Source organism: Mya arenaria, chromosome 5 (genome assembly GCF_026914265.1).
Source record: "Mya arenaria isolate MELC-2E11 chromosome 5, ASM2691426v1".
Classification (NCBI taxonomy): domain Eukaryota; kingdom Metazoa; phylum Mollusca; class Bivalvia; order Myida; family Myidae; genus Mya; species Mya arenaria.
Genome location: NC_069126.1, coordinates 34417544 through 34431237, shown reverse-complemented (window position 1 = coordinate 34431237; position 13694 = coordinate 34417544). Strand labels below are relative to the sequence as shown.

The window sequence follows — 13694 nt, the reverse complement described above, 5'->3', positions numbered from 1 at the left end:
GGTAAATGAAATGTAAATTATTTGTAAATAATTAATTTTATTGTATTTTAACAAAGGTTTGGTCAACACTACAAAAGCGAGAGGGAAGAAAACGCACTTAGACAGTATGTATAACTGCATTCCAGGCATATGCAGTGATCTATTCTGCTTGTTAATGGAGAACACTGCGTTGGAGATTGATTAACACCGGGTTGCAGACGTTAGGTTTAAAGCTGCACTCTCACAGAATTACCGTTTTTTCAAAATTGTTTTTATTTTTTGTTCTTGGAATTGGAAAACATTGCGTAAATATCTGTTAACCAGTGATTAAAGACTGCTGACAAAAAATTAGATCGCAGATCTTCATATTTCCATTCCAAATTTAATGTTTTATGGCTTAAACTAACGGTTTAAGAAAAACGCATAAAACATCAATTTTGGGACGGAAATATGTAAAGCTGCTATCTGATCTTTTGTCAGCAGTCTTTTATCATTGGTTTGCAGATATTTACGCAAAAAAATCTAGTTTCAAGGCAAAAAATAAAAAAAAGTTGTCAAAACATTCAATCTGTGAGATCGCAGCTATAAAGCTTAGCTTCAATTTGAAATTGAGGGTGTTTCTAGCACAGTTTCGAATTTAAATTGGCCCTATATAAGAAACAGTCGTAACATAGTACCTGTTTAACAAAAACAATATCTTTATATTTTTTAGAGACAGATATTTTCGAAATTTACCTTCAATGCCTTATAGATAGAAACTTGGGATCCCCGATTCGCATCTTACGATAAACAATCGAATGATGACCAAACCATTGACTGCTACCGAACATCCGTATTAACGGGGGGTACACAGGGGTAACATTTTGGATGGTATAAGAGGTCCAGGAGAGAAAACAGTGATTACTTACAGGGGAAAAGAGGGCTTTTCGTTCAGCAATGTTGTTGAGTATCCAATGTGTTTACTTTTAGATAAAGATAAGTAGCATTATCTTTATGTTTAGGTCTATAAACTTATGCTACATATATACAATATATTTCTTGAATAAATTACATTTAAAAATATGGTAACATTTTGTAAACTTATGAATGTGTAAGTATCCTATCCTGAATGTGGCCATTTGAAGCGGTAATTTATCAAAGCCTTTCATTAATAAGCATACATCAAGTATATAAATATACATTTATCACAAATCAGCATTGCTCTCCGGGATACGACATTATGTAACGGCAAACATCTTCATCGTATTCCGGGATAGTTCCAAGCCTCTGTCATGTGTATGTATTACAAAATGCACAGTTTTAGAATTATTTTAGCCGCGCATTTGTTTAGGTGTTAACATATTTTAGGCTAACATGACAGACGTCACATTCCCAATGTGACGCCATAAAATTAAAATTAAAAAAAGAATATGAATCAAATATGCATTGGGAGCCTTTTCCATGTCCCTATCTCGCATAGCATACCTAAAATCCTAGGTAATTCATATGTACTATCACCTCGGACTAGGTCTCTGCTGCATGCTGACAAAGGTCGATATGGTCCCGATGCTCGTTTTAAGGTTTCTGCATCATAACATGTAATGAATATGAGGCAAATATACATTGGGAACCTTTTCCATGTCCCAATCTCGCATAGCCTGCCTAAAATCGTAGGTTATTCATATATACTATCACCTAGGACTAGGTCTAAGAAACACGCTGACAGAGGTCGGATGGTCTCCTTGCACGTTTTAAGGTTTCTGCACAATAACATTTAATGAATATGAGGTAAAAATAGGCATCGTGAGCCTTTTCCATGTCCATATCTCGCATAGCCTGCCTAAAATTTTAGGTAATTCATATGTATTATCACCTAGGATTAGGTCTAAGCTACAGGCTGACATAGGTCGCTGGTGTCCCCTTGCTCGTTTGAAGGTTTCTGCACCATAACATGTAATTAATATGAGGCAAATAGGGATTGGGACCCATTTCCATGTCCCTATCTCGGATAGCCTGCCTAAAATCCTAGGTAATTCATATGTACTATCACATAGGACTAGGTCTAAGCTACCTCTTGACATAGGTCGCTTTGGTCCCCTTAATTTCTTTATGCTTTCTGCACAATAACATGTAAAAAATGTGAGTCAAATTGGCATTGGGAGCATTTTTCATGTCTAAAATCCTAGATAATTCATATGTTCTATCATCTAGGACTAGGTTCATTCAACGAGCTGACATAGGTCGCTATGGTCCCCTTGCTCGTTTTATGGTTTCTACACCATAACATTTAATGAATGTGAGGTAAAAATAGTCATTTGGAGCCTTTTCCATGTCACTTTCTCGCACAATCTGCATAAAATCCTAGTTAATTTATATGTACTATCACCTAGGACTTGGTCTAAGCAACGAACTGTCATAGGTCTCTATGGTCCCCTTGCTCGTTATAAGATTTCTTCACAATAGCATTTAATGAAAATGAGGCAAATAGGCATAACGGTCCATTTTCCATGTCCCTATATCGCCTAGCCTGCCTACAATCCTAGATAATTCATATGTACTATCACCTAGGACTAGGTTTAAGCAACGACCTGCCATAGGTCGCTTTGGTCCCCTTGCTCGTTTTAAGGTTTTTGCACCATAGCATGTAATGAATATGAGGCAAATAGGGATTGGGACCCTTTATCATGTCCCTATCACTCATAGCCTACCTAAAATCCTAGGTAATTTATATGTACTATCACCTAGGATTAGGTGTTAGCTACACGCTGATATAAGGCGCTATGGTCCCCTTGCTCGCTTTAAGGTTACTGCACCATATCATGTAATGACTATGAGGCAAATATACAATGGGAGCCATTTCTATGTCCCTATCTCGCATAGCCTGCCTAAATTCTTACGTTATTCATATGTACTATCACCTAGGACTAGGTCTCTGCTACATAGTGACATAGGTCGCTTTGGTCCCGTTTCTCGTTTTAAGGTTTCTGCACCATAACATGTAATTACTATGAGGCAAATAGGCATTAAGAGCCTTTTACATGTACGTATCTCGCATAGCGTGCCTAAAATCCTATGTTTTTCATATGTACTATCACATAGGACTTGGTCTCGGCTACATAGTGACACATGTCACTGTGGTCCCTTTGCTCGTTTTAATGTTTACGTGCCATAACAAATAAATGACTATGCGGCGAATACATATTGGGGCTCTATTCCATGTTCCCCTACCGCAAAGCCTGCCTAAATTCCTAGGTTATTCACATAAACTATTACCTAGGCCTAGTCCTCGGCTACATGATGACACAGGTCGTTATGTCTCCATGCTCATTTTGAGGTTTTTCGCACCATTGATAGTTATACCATTTCAAGCGATAAATAGTCATACGGAACCTATTTCATCTCCTTATTCCGCATATTCAGTTATAATCCTAGGAAATTAACATGTTCTATCACCTATGTTTTGGCTACACGGTGGCATAGATTGCTATGGACACATCCCTGATATTAAGGTTTCCCCTGTATACGAGTTACTGACTATGTGGCAAATACCATAATGTGCCTTTATCCAAATACGGCATTGCCGGCCTAAAATCATAGATTATTCACATACAACTTTTACCTATGGCTAGGTCTTGCCCCCCACAGTGTAATAGGTGTCATATCCAGAAATAAGAGACTCTTTATACTACAAGTATACTGATATGACAATATATCGGTGGTGATACGGTGATACGGTGCTACGGTGCTAACTTCACGCACATACATTGATAAACTATTTTACAGTGAAGATAATAATGATTGTTTCATTCCCCTTTAAGGCTTTTGACCAAAGGTAGTCTGCAACAAGGTGACATCGACAATGGCGGGAGCCAGTGCCTCTGCATAGCAATGTCGTTTCTAGCTAAAGATGGGATTCCGAAATGCACACCTGATGTCGACGACATACTCCATCAAGGAACAGCTTTGTTCAACTTAATATGCTTGAACCAAAGTGGCATGACGATACAAGAATTCCCCACAAGTGTATTCATTTTCAATAAATCTTACACCTGCTCTTTTTATGGCCCAAGAAGTGGACTCATATCTCAAACATCTAACGATGCTGAGAGTTTAACATTTTGTGTTATCTCTGCTTTGAATGATTGCTTTGAGGAAACGTCATCATTGATCTTGACACTAGGTAATTCACCTGGGGCTACTATCGCACCAAAAAAAGTGAATAACACGTTCGTTGTCTTGGAATCCCATAGTCGCGACGACGCTGGAATGTGCAAACCCGAAGGAAGAGCAGTAGTACTTCAGTTCTTTAAAATTAATGACTTATTCAAATATGTAAAAGACCTTGCAGGGTCTATCTCCGCAGACGCCAATATGCCATTCGAAGTAACAGCTACATTAATCATTATAGAAAGGTAAATATGTAAAATCGTCATACCATTCTAATAGAAATCATTTCAAAGGAAATAAAATGATTACGTGAGAAATACATAAATAAATAAATCATATCAGCTATTTGGTTGATACATTGTACTCAGTTGCTGTCATATATATACTCTCTTATAATACTAAAACAATGCAAATCTTTATTTCAGACAAGAGAGCGTTCTTTCACGCAAACGGGCAAGACACGCGTTTACACCAGATCATGTCATCATATGAACCCATGACATCCGCCAGTACAGCAGAGCAGATGAAAAGATACTGCTGTAGGGAATAGTTTAACAAATTTGACTTTATATGTTATTATGAGGAAATGGACGGATTATTTTGTCTTGCGTGTTTGGTTTTCCTGGACACTGCACATCGTCGTCCCAACTTATTAGTTAAAGACGCATATCGAAATTGGAAAGACGCTGTTACTGATTTAAAGTCTCACACAAGTAATGAATACCACATTAACTGAAAAGCAAAGTTGACAGCATTTATAAAAAACATTCTGTAACCCTTCAGCAAGGATTGACTTGAATATTGAAGACTGTAATGCAGAATGAATAAGTTAAAACAGGAACATATTGAAATCAATATTAAAATGAATTGAGCTGTGCGGTCGTCAGGGAATTTCAATGAGGGGTCATCGTGACGATGACACAACCAAAAGTTTAAACAAGGGTAACTTCAAGGCTCTGGAAGATTTTCGAGCTGACTCTGGGGAATCAACACTTAAAGATCATCTAGAGAACTGTGCAAAAAAACGCTTCATATACTTCTAAAAGCTCACAAAATGACATTCTTGATTGCATGAAACAGTACTTGCAAAAGTGTATTGTTGATGAAGTGAACCAAACGATTGGACCTTATTTTGGTTTTCAATGTGATGAGGTCACGGATAGTTCAAATTGGGAACAGCTAGGCATATACGGTATAATAGACCAGTAGAACGTTTGCTTGAATTTGTAGAGTGTGAAAAAATAACCGGCGCGGCAATGTGTGATAAAATTGTGAAATCCTTGATGGACGCTTGTCTTGATGTTCAATTGTGTAGGTCGCAAACAATGGATGGTTCTGGTAATATGTCGGGAAAACAGACCGGATGCGTGGCACAGTTTAAGTTGATCTCACCAAAGGCAAACTACCATTACTGTTCAAGCCATGATCTTAATCTGGCATTGTGCAAATCTTGTAAAACAAGAGATGTTTGTCAAACATTATGCCCCCCTGAGCGCCATGTTGTCAGGATTATATGGACAATTGAATGAAATATGCATGGACCGAAATGACAGCTGATTTGTTGGCAGTTTTAAGATTATGACCATTAAAGTGTGAGGATAGAGTGTGTTATGACCATGACCTTTGACTCTATGAACTCAAAATCCAGAGTCATCAGCTGGTCGCCAGAATCCTAAATGTCAAGTTCGAGGGCCATGGGTGCAGGCATTGTCAAGTTATCACACAGACAAGTTTTTTTCGTTCAAGGTCACTGTGACCTTGACCTTTGACCCAATGACCCCTTAAATCATAAGGGGTCATCTACAAGTCAGATGCAACTCCAAGTCAAGTTTGAAGGCCATGGGTTCAGGCATTGTTGAGTTATCACTCGGACAACCTTTTACCATTCAAGATCACTGTGACCTTGACCTTTGGGTCTATGAATCCTAAAATCAATAAGGGTGATCTACTGGTCAGGCTTAACATCCATGTCAAGTTTAATGATCATAGGTTCAGGCATTGTTGAGATATCAGTGGGAGAAGATTTATTAACTTTTTTGCGTTAAAGGTTACTGTGACATTGACCTTTGGCCTGATGACGCCCAATGTCGATAGGGGTCATCTACTTGGCAGGCCCAACCTTCATGTCAAATTTGATGACCATAGGTCCAGGAATTGTCGAGTTCGCTTTCAAGGTCACTGTGACCTTGATATTTGACCCCTAAAATCAATAGGGGTCATCTACTGGTCAGGCCCAACCTCCATGTCAAGTTTGAGGGCCATGGGTGCAGGCATTGTTGAGTTATCACTCGGACAAGCTTTTATCATTCAAGGTCACTGTGACCTTGACCTTTGGCCCAAGACCCCTAAAATCAATAGGGACCATCTTCTGGCCAGGCCCAACCTCCAAGTCAATTATGAGGGCCATGGGTGCAGGCATTGTGGAGTTATCACTTGGATAACTTTTTACCATTCCAGGTCACTGTGACCTTGACCTTTAGCCCAATGACCCCTAAAATCAATAGGGACCATCTTCTGGCCAGGCCCAACCTCCAAGTCAAGTTTGAGGGCCATGGGTGCAGGCATTGTCGAGTTATCACTCGTACAACCTTTTACCATTCCAGGTCACTGTGACCTTGACCTTTGGCCAGATGATCCCCGAAAACCATAGGGGTCATCTCCTTGTTAGGCCAATTCTCCAAGTCAAGTTTGAGGGCCATGGGTGCAGGCATTGTCGAGTTATCACTCGGACAACCTTTTACCATTCAAGGTGACTGTGACCTTGACCTTTGGCCAGATGACCCCCTAAAACAAAAGGGGTCATGTACTGGTCAGGCCCAATTCCAAGTCAAGTTTGAGGGCCATTGGTGCAGGCATTGTCAAGTTATCACTCTGAAAACTTTTCACCATTCAAGGTCACTGTGACCTTGACCTTTAGCCCGCTGACCCCCTAAAACAATAGGGGTCTTCTACTGGTCAGGCCCAACCTCCAATTTAATTATGAGGGCCATGGGTGCAGGCATTGTCGAATTATCACTCCGACAACCTTTTACCATTCAAGATCACTGTGTCCTTGACCTTTGGCCTGATGACCCCCAAAAACAATAGGGGTCATCTACTGGTCAGGCCCAACCTCCAATTCAATTATGAGGGCCATGGGTGCCGGCATTGTTGAGTTATCACTCGGACAACCTTTTACCATTCAAGGTCACTGTGAACTTGACCTTTGACCCGATGGGCCCCAAAAACAATAGGGGTCAGCTACTGGTCAGGCCCAACCTCAAAGTCAAGTTTGAGGGCCATGGGTGCAGGCATTGTCAAGTTATCACTCGGACAACCTTTTTACCATTCAAGGTCACTGTGACCTTGACCTTTGGCCTGATGACCCCCCAAAACAATAGGGGTCATCTACTGGTCAGGCCCAACCTCCATGTCAAGTTTGAGGGCCATGGGTGCAGGCATTGTTGAGTTATCACTCGGACATGCTTTAAAATTATTTTAACATTAAAGGTCACTGTGACCTTGACCTTTGACCCGATGACCCCCAAAATCAATAGGGGTCATCTGCTGGTCAGGCCCAACCTTCATGTGAAGTTTGATGACCATACGTCCAGGAATTGTTGAGTTATCACTTGGACAAGCTTTGGTCTACCGACGGACCGACCGACCGACCGACCGACCGACATACCGACATGCCTGTGCAAAGCAATATACCCCTCTTCTTCGAAGGGGGGCATAATTAAGGAAATTCAATTCATGCTTGATACACTTAAACAACTTGGTTTATTTTTCAAATACTCACCAAAACGAAGAAGTCGGTTAGAGGAAGCCATTGCCGATGTCAATTCTAATGTGGCAAAATCTGATCAAATTACAAAATCGAAATTTCATGTTTTTTGTGAAACTAGATGGGTAGAAAAAAATTATACTTTGCGTGACTTTCACACTATGTAGAAGCAATTGGACAAACTGAAACTGGTTGGGATACAAAAGCGACCACTGATGCGTACGGCCTTTTGAAGCGTATCACTGACTCGGGCTTTATAATGTGCTTCCACACAGTTTTACACATGTTCGGATATGAATCTGGGTTAAGCAGTAAACTGCAGGGCTCAACACTGGGCATCATTGAGCGTATAAAATGGTCAATACTGGCAAAAGAGCTGTATCTGCTGCCAGAAATACCGATACTGAAATCATATTTCAAGAGTCGTCTAAAAACGCACAGAAAGTAGGTCTCGTTTGCCTTCAAATGCCTAGACGGTGTGGCAGACAGACCCAGAGAAATAATGTCCCAGCTTACAATACCGAAGAGTACTTTGTTAGAGTCAGTTTTAACCCCTTTGTTGATTCACTTATTCAACAACTGGACATGCGATTTAATACAATGACAATGGCAAGCATGTTTGGCTCTCTGTCTGTTGCCCAACAACATCGACAAATTAACGGAAGACTCTGTCAGGTCACTAGTAACCCACTACCAAGATGACATGCCGCAGCCGGAAACATTCCAGCAACAGCTGAAGCTTTGGAAACGGACTTGGGGAAATAAAGACGAAAAGCCGGGAACGATAACAGAAACGCTTTCGGAGACGTGCAATTTCATGTACCCGAACATTATGAAAATTCTAACGTTGATGATGTTAACATCAGTTACATCTGCAAGGGTTGAAAGATCAAATTAATCGTTGAGATTTATCAAAAACGCTCACAGAAGTACAATGGGACAGGATCGATTCAATGCGTTGATGCTTCTGTTTATTCATAGAGATATTAACTTATATTTAGAGCAGATAATAAATATGTATGCCAGAAAATATCCTCGCCGTATGCTACCTCTAGATCCTCTATCAGAATAAAGATATGCTTGTATATGCACTTAAGTTATTCATCGACGAAATCGTGTTTATACTTTACTGTTCTCTCTCGCTCGCTCCAACGCTGTTTAGTGTCCAATAACTTAAACACAAAGAATAAAAAGCTCATAATAGCTGTCCTATAAGGCTTGAGCAGCATCTACAAATGGCAAAATGTTACGCCCCTCCCAAGACCAAATCCTGGATCCGTCCCTGCTTAGTATCATATTAAATGTGCTAGCGAACATAATAACCTAATACTGACCAAGGCCACAGATGTATGGTCGACAGTTTTATAACCTTAAACCACTACACTAAAATAATCAAGGTCATCAAACGAATGTATTGTTAATGAAAGTTCAACAATAAACATACAATGAGAAACAAAGTTAGCTCTGTTAAAAGTGATCACATTATTGTTTTTCCTTACATTAATCAACAGTTAATTCAAAAGTTGCTAAGACAGTTTCACTTACTGTACACAATGCTATTACAGTATATTTAATATCCGTGTCCCATGTGCATTCGCAATTGTTTGGAGCGAAAGCCAGGCTACAAGAAAGTAATCTGACCGCAGAATGTTCACGAAAGAAATGAGTGACATAAGCATTGCTTTTAGTACTCGACGCATGCGCGTAAACCCATATCTAATTTTATGTACGTGCTATCAGCGATATGTTTACTTCGTGAGAAGGCTTAATTACCCATACCAGCTGTACATTTCGTACATTTAGTGTGTCAACGTAAGTCGTCTACTAGTCAGACGATATTGCAGTCATAATTTAATGTGATTTTGCATGATTATACTTTTGAGGTTAATGCTATTTCATTTTTTTTTGTATCGAACTATTTGCCTTATTTTCTATAAGTATTGGCAATCATTTTTGGTTCTCATATGTCATTTGTAATATTTGGATGATTAATTATTAAAGCTTAAATAACAAGTTATGTATTCATATATACGATTGTTTATATACTTAACATCGTATTAACTTACTACTACTACTACTACCACTACCACTACCACTACCACTACTACTACTACTACTACTACTACTACTACTACTACTACTACTACTGCTACTACTACTAGTGCTGCTGCTACAGCTACTGATAATGTTGTTGTTGTTGTTTTTGTTGCTGTTGCTGTTGATTTTACTGGATTCTCAAAATAGAATTGTAAATCATAACTGCGCATATTCTTGTAAAACCAACGTGTCATTTAATAGCATTATCATACTGCAATACATACTAATAACCATAGTTACCTTACAAAGATTCTGATCTTTAAAAACGGATGTTTACTTTATATGTACAGGCAATATATCGATCTTAGAATCTGACAGTATTTTCGAAATGAATGTCAAAGACATAAGTTAGTCATGCAATCTGTACGTCGTTCTAGGATCCATGATTAGTCGCCGACTATAGTTGATATACCTTTAGAAATATTACAACTAAGGGACGAGTTCATAAATTGCAGAACAATGCTTTCAATAGTTTCCACGTTGCATGATAAAATATGAAGTTTAGTATGTTTTGTAAAACTGTACACGTTAATTGATAAAGAAACCTTAAATTATAATAGCCCTGCTTATCATATTGAAAATTTTGATATTAAATACCAACTCAATCATAACAACTCGGCCATCTCCGAGATAGATACAGGCCGAGGTGTTCCGATTGATATCAACTTCCGCCCAAATAGATGAAGATTACACGATACTATTACAATATCCTTTATGTTTGTAAACCTCCTACGCAGAAAGCTTTCTTGGCGACAGCAAAAATGCCGAGTTTTTAAAAAATAACATTGAGATTAATTGTTTGTTTTAAAAATGTCATTCGAAGGAATGAACTCCAGATAATATCCGCTTGATGTATAGTATTTTTATCCCCGTTCTTTATACTCGTATGAGTGAAATGTGTTACAAAACTTATACAATATATAAATCAAGGAATTCATATAACATGCCGGTACAAATAAAAGGTGAATTCCATGGTATTGAAATCTATGTATAAGTCCATTGACTCTATTTCTTCAGAAAAAACGTACGTATATTTTTGGTATAATTTAGTTTTAACCGGAGGATTAGCTTGGAAAAAAACAGAATATCTATAATACCGGGCTATTGTAACAATATTATTAACCATAATGTCCTTCGAACATATATACACCCAACAAAAAAAATATTATCATTGAAATAATAACCATTTTTGGTTATCTGCATGCACGTTTTTCTTCTAATTTCATTGCGCCGACTTGATGCTATGCATCAACTTTTTTTCTTGTTTTTACGTACGTACAGTTCTTAAAGTTTTACTGGCATCAAAACTTATATCAGTAATCGCAACACAATCACATTTGAAAAACGTTTTTGCTTAACAATACAATTTGCAATTGTGGGAAATATATGATAAGAAAGATTCCTTTGAACGTGCCTAGTGGAACAAACAAGTACATCTGTATTATCACTGATGGATATATTACGAATGCGAAGTTATTTTTAAAGCAAATTTTCAGAGGGTAGAAACTTAAGGTTTTGATTGAATACTTATTTTATACATACTATTAGAAAACAGTGACTGTTAAACTCGACTGTTTAAAGCATATCAATATTGTACATGTATTACATTACCAATCTTGCTTTCTATACATATACGGGGTCAACATTGCCGAGTTCGTTTCCATACAGGAGTTCGAAATGCATAACAATCAAAGGTTTTGGGTTAAATTGAGTAATGTTCTCCATTTACAGACTTATGAGACCTTTTAATGAGGTTAATTTAATGATAATCACAATAATTTGAAAATTAGTTTTGTTTTGTAAAATCAATCACTTGGCTCAATGAAATATGATACTAAAACGTATTTTAAACATTTTTAGATATGAAGGCCTGTGTCAGTTTGCACAAGGCATAATTGGTTATTTACCTAACGCTGATAAATAACTAAACCCGTCCCTGCATTTTTTATGAAAAACACTTTCGATTAGTCCTTCATACATAAATACACCCAAAACTAGCTCAGCCTGATAGTCTGTGTCAGGTTTTCCAGTTCCACTGCCTGTCACCCAAGTGCCTGTGCGTCTGTATTTTCTAAGGCGTTTTGGCCCAAAATGCCATTCTTTGATGTTTTTCAACTGAACCTGGACTCAACTGGCATTCTACACATCTTTGCACACATTTTAAGTTCTCGCAGTCAAATTTTCACCAAATTTCAGTGCTCATAACATTGCAGACGACTCAATTTTTAAAATAAATTGGGAAAAGTTGTGAAAACCAGGAAATAGCATATTTTGATCAACCGGACGAGATAAATGCATTTAATTGTGAAAAATTGCCAGAAATAGTGAAATGCATTATATTTCTTGCCAAAAATGACACTTTTTAAACAAAGCAATTTGGTCCCTTTTAGGTTACACACCACCATTGTCATTTCCTCTATAATTCAATGTGAAATGATTATTTTTAGACAACATTTAAAGGCATTTCGAGCGAATGCAGACTATGATAAACATATATATTCTTAAAGTACAAGCTTTAAATTACCTTTTAAGCCAATAAAAAGGGGGGGGGGGTCAAGTTATTCCTAAGAAAAATCTCTCCACTTGAAAAACAAACTCTAAAAATTGCACAGTCCGCCATGACAGTTCTTCCAAAATGACCTTTCAACTATAGGGCAGCAGTCTATGCTTAAATCTCTATTCTAAGTGATAAATCAAGCAAGTATAGATACTCAAGATATAAAAGTTTCAGGAATAATGATATTTTTTATTTACAGTGTATTGAGCATGCGAAAACATGTCTATCAGTCATAAGAACATTATTTGTTTATTGAGAATTTTCCACACAACGGAAGTACATATGACGCAATGGTGACGTCATACCTAAAGTCGGATAATGGCAGATTCCGATTCAAAAGAATCAAGCAAAAATATTATGATGCTCATATCCAATCCGTTTACACAAAATAAGATTCATCCAAAGCCAGTTATAAAACACCTTCATCCCTTTTAATTCGTCTGTTGGCGGTAGGAATTGGATGAGGGGAGAAATGTATTATATACACTATTTTAAAGTCATTTTGTAAACGAGTTATACTAATGAAAGAATTTGTTGCAAAATATGAGTATCAATACTGTTCACTCTTTATAAACTGTGTCGGCGCAATTCAGAATATGAACAGTTTAAACTGATTAAAAAAAATTCACATTACTGTTCCCCATCATGGCTTAGTTCTGCAATCTCATGACGTGTTTGTGTGTTGACAAAAACAGGGCGCCAATATGACGAATACCCCGGGCCAAAAAAGCTTCGCAAAACGACGCTTACAGCTTCGCAAAACGACGCTAAAAGCTTCGCAAAACGATGCGGTATTAGCCAAAGAAAGCGCAGCTTTTGCGAAGCTTCTAAATTGTTCACTGTAAAAGCGCAGCTTTTTAAAAAGCGCAGCTTTTGCGTAGCTTCTTCGTGTTTACCAGAAAAGCGCAGCTTTTGCGAAGCTTTGTGCGGTATTGGCCAAAAAAGCGCAGCTTTTGCGAAGCTTTATGCCACAAAAAGCGCAGCTCTTCGCTAAAGCTGCGTTTTTTTTAAAAGCGCAGCTTTTGCAAAGATCTGCACTTTTTGCGTGAAAAAAACGCAGCTTTTGCGAAGCATTGAACGGTATTGGCCAAAATAGCGCAGCACTTTGCAAAAGCTGCGTTTTTTGGTTTAAAAAAGCTCAGCTTTTGC

The 13694-nt window shown here is 38.1% G+C and overlaps 1 protein-coding gene across 2 annotated transcripts in view; it reads right to left on the bottom strand.

Annotated features, from left to right (window-relative positions):
* The window catches only part of LOC128234083 (uncharacterized), a 56243-nt gene that overhangs the window by 25416 nt on the left and 17133 nt on the right, over positions 1–13694 (bottom strand). Inside the window, exon 1 of one of the 2 annotated variants that reach the window (XM_052948075.1) lies at positions 9437–9569. The exons of the other annotated variant lie outside the window; for it this stretch is intronic. The gene's annotated coding sequence lies outside the window, so the exon portion shown is untranslated. Of the gene's footprint in view, positions 1–9436; positions 9570–13694 lie in introns of those variants that run through there. 2 annotated transcript variants of the gene reach the window in all.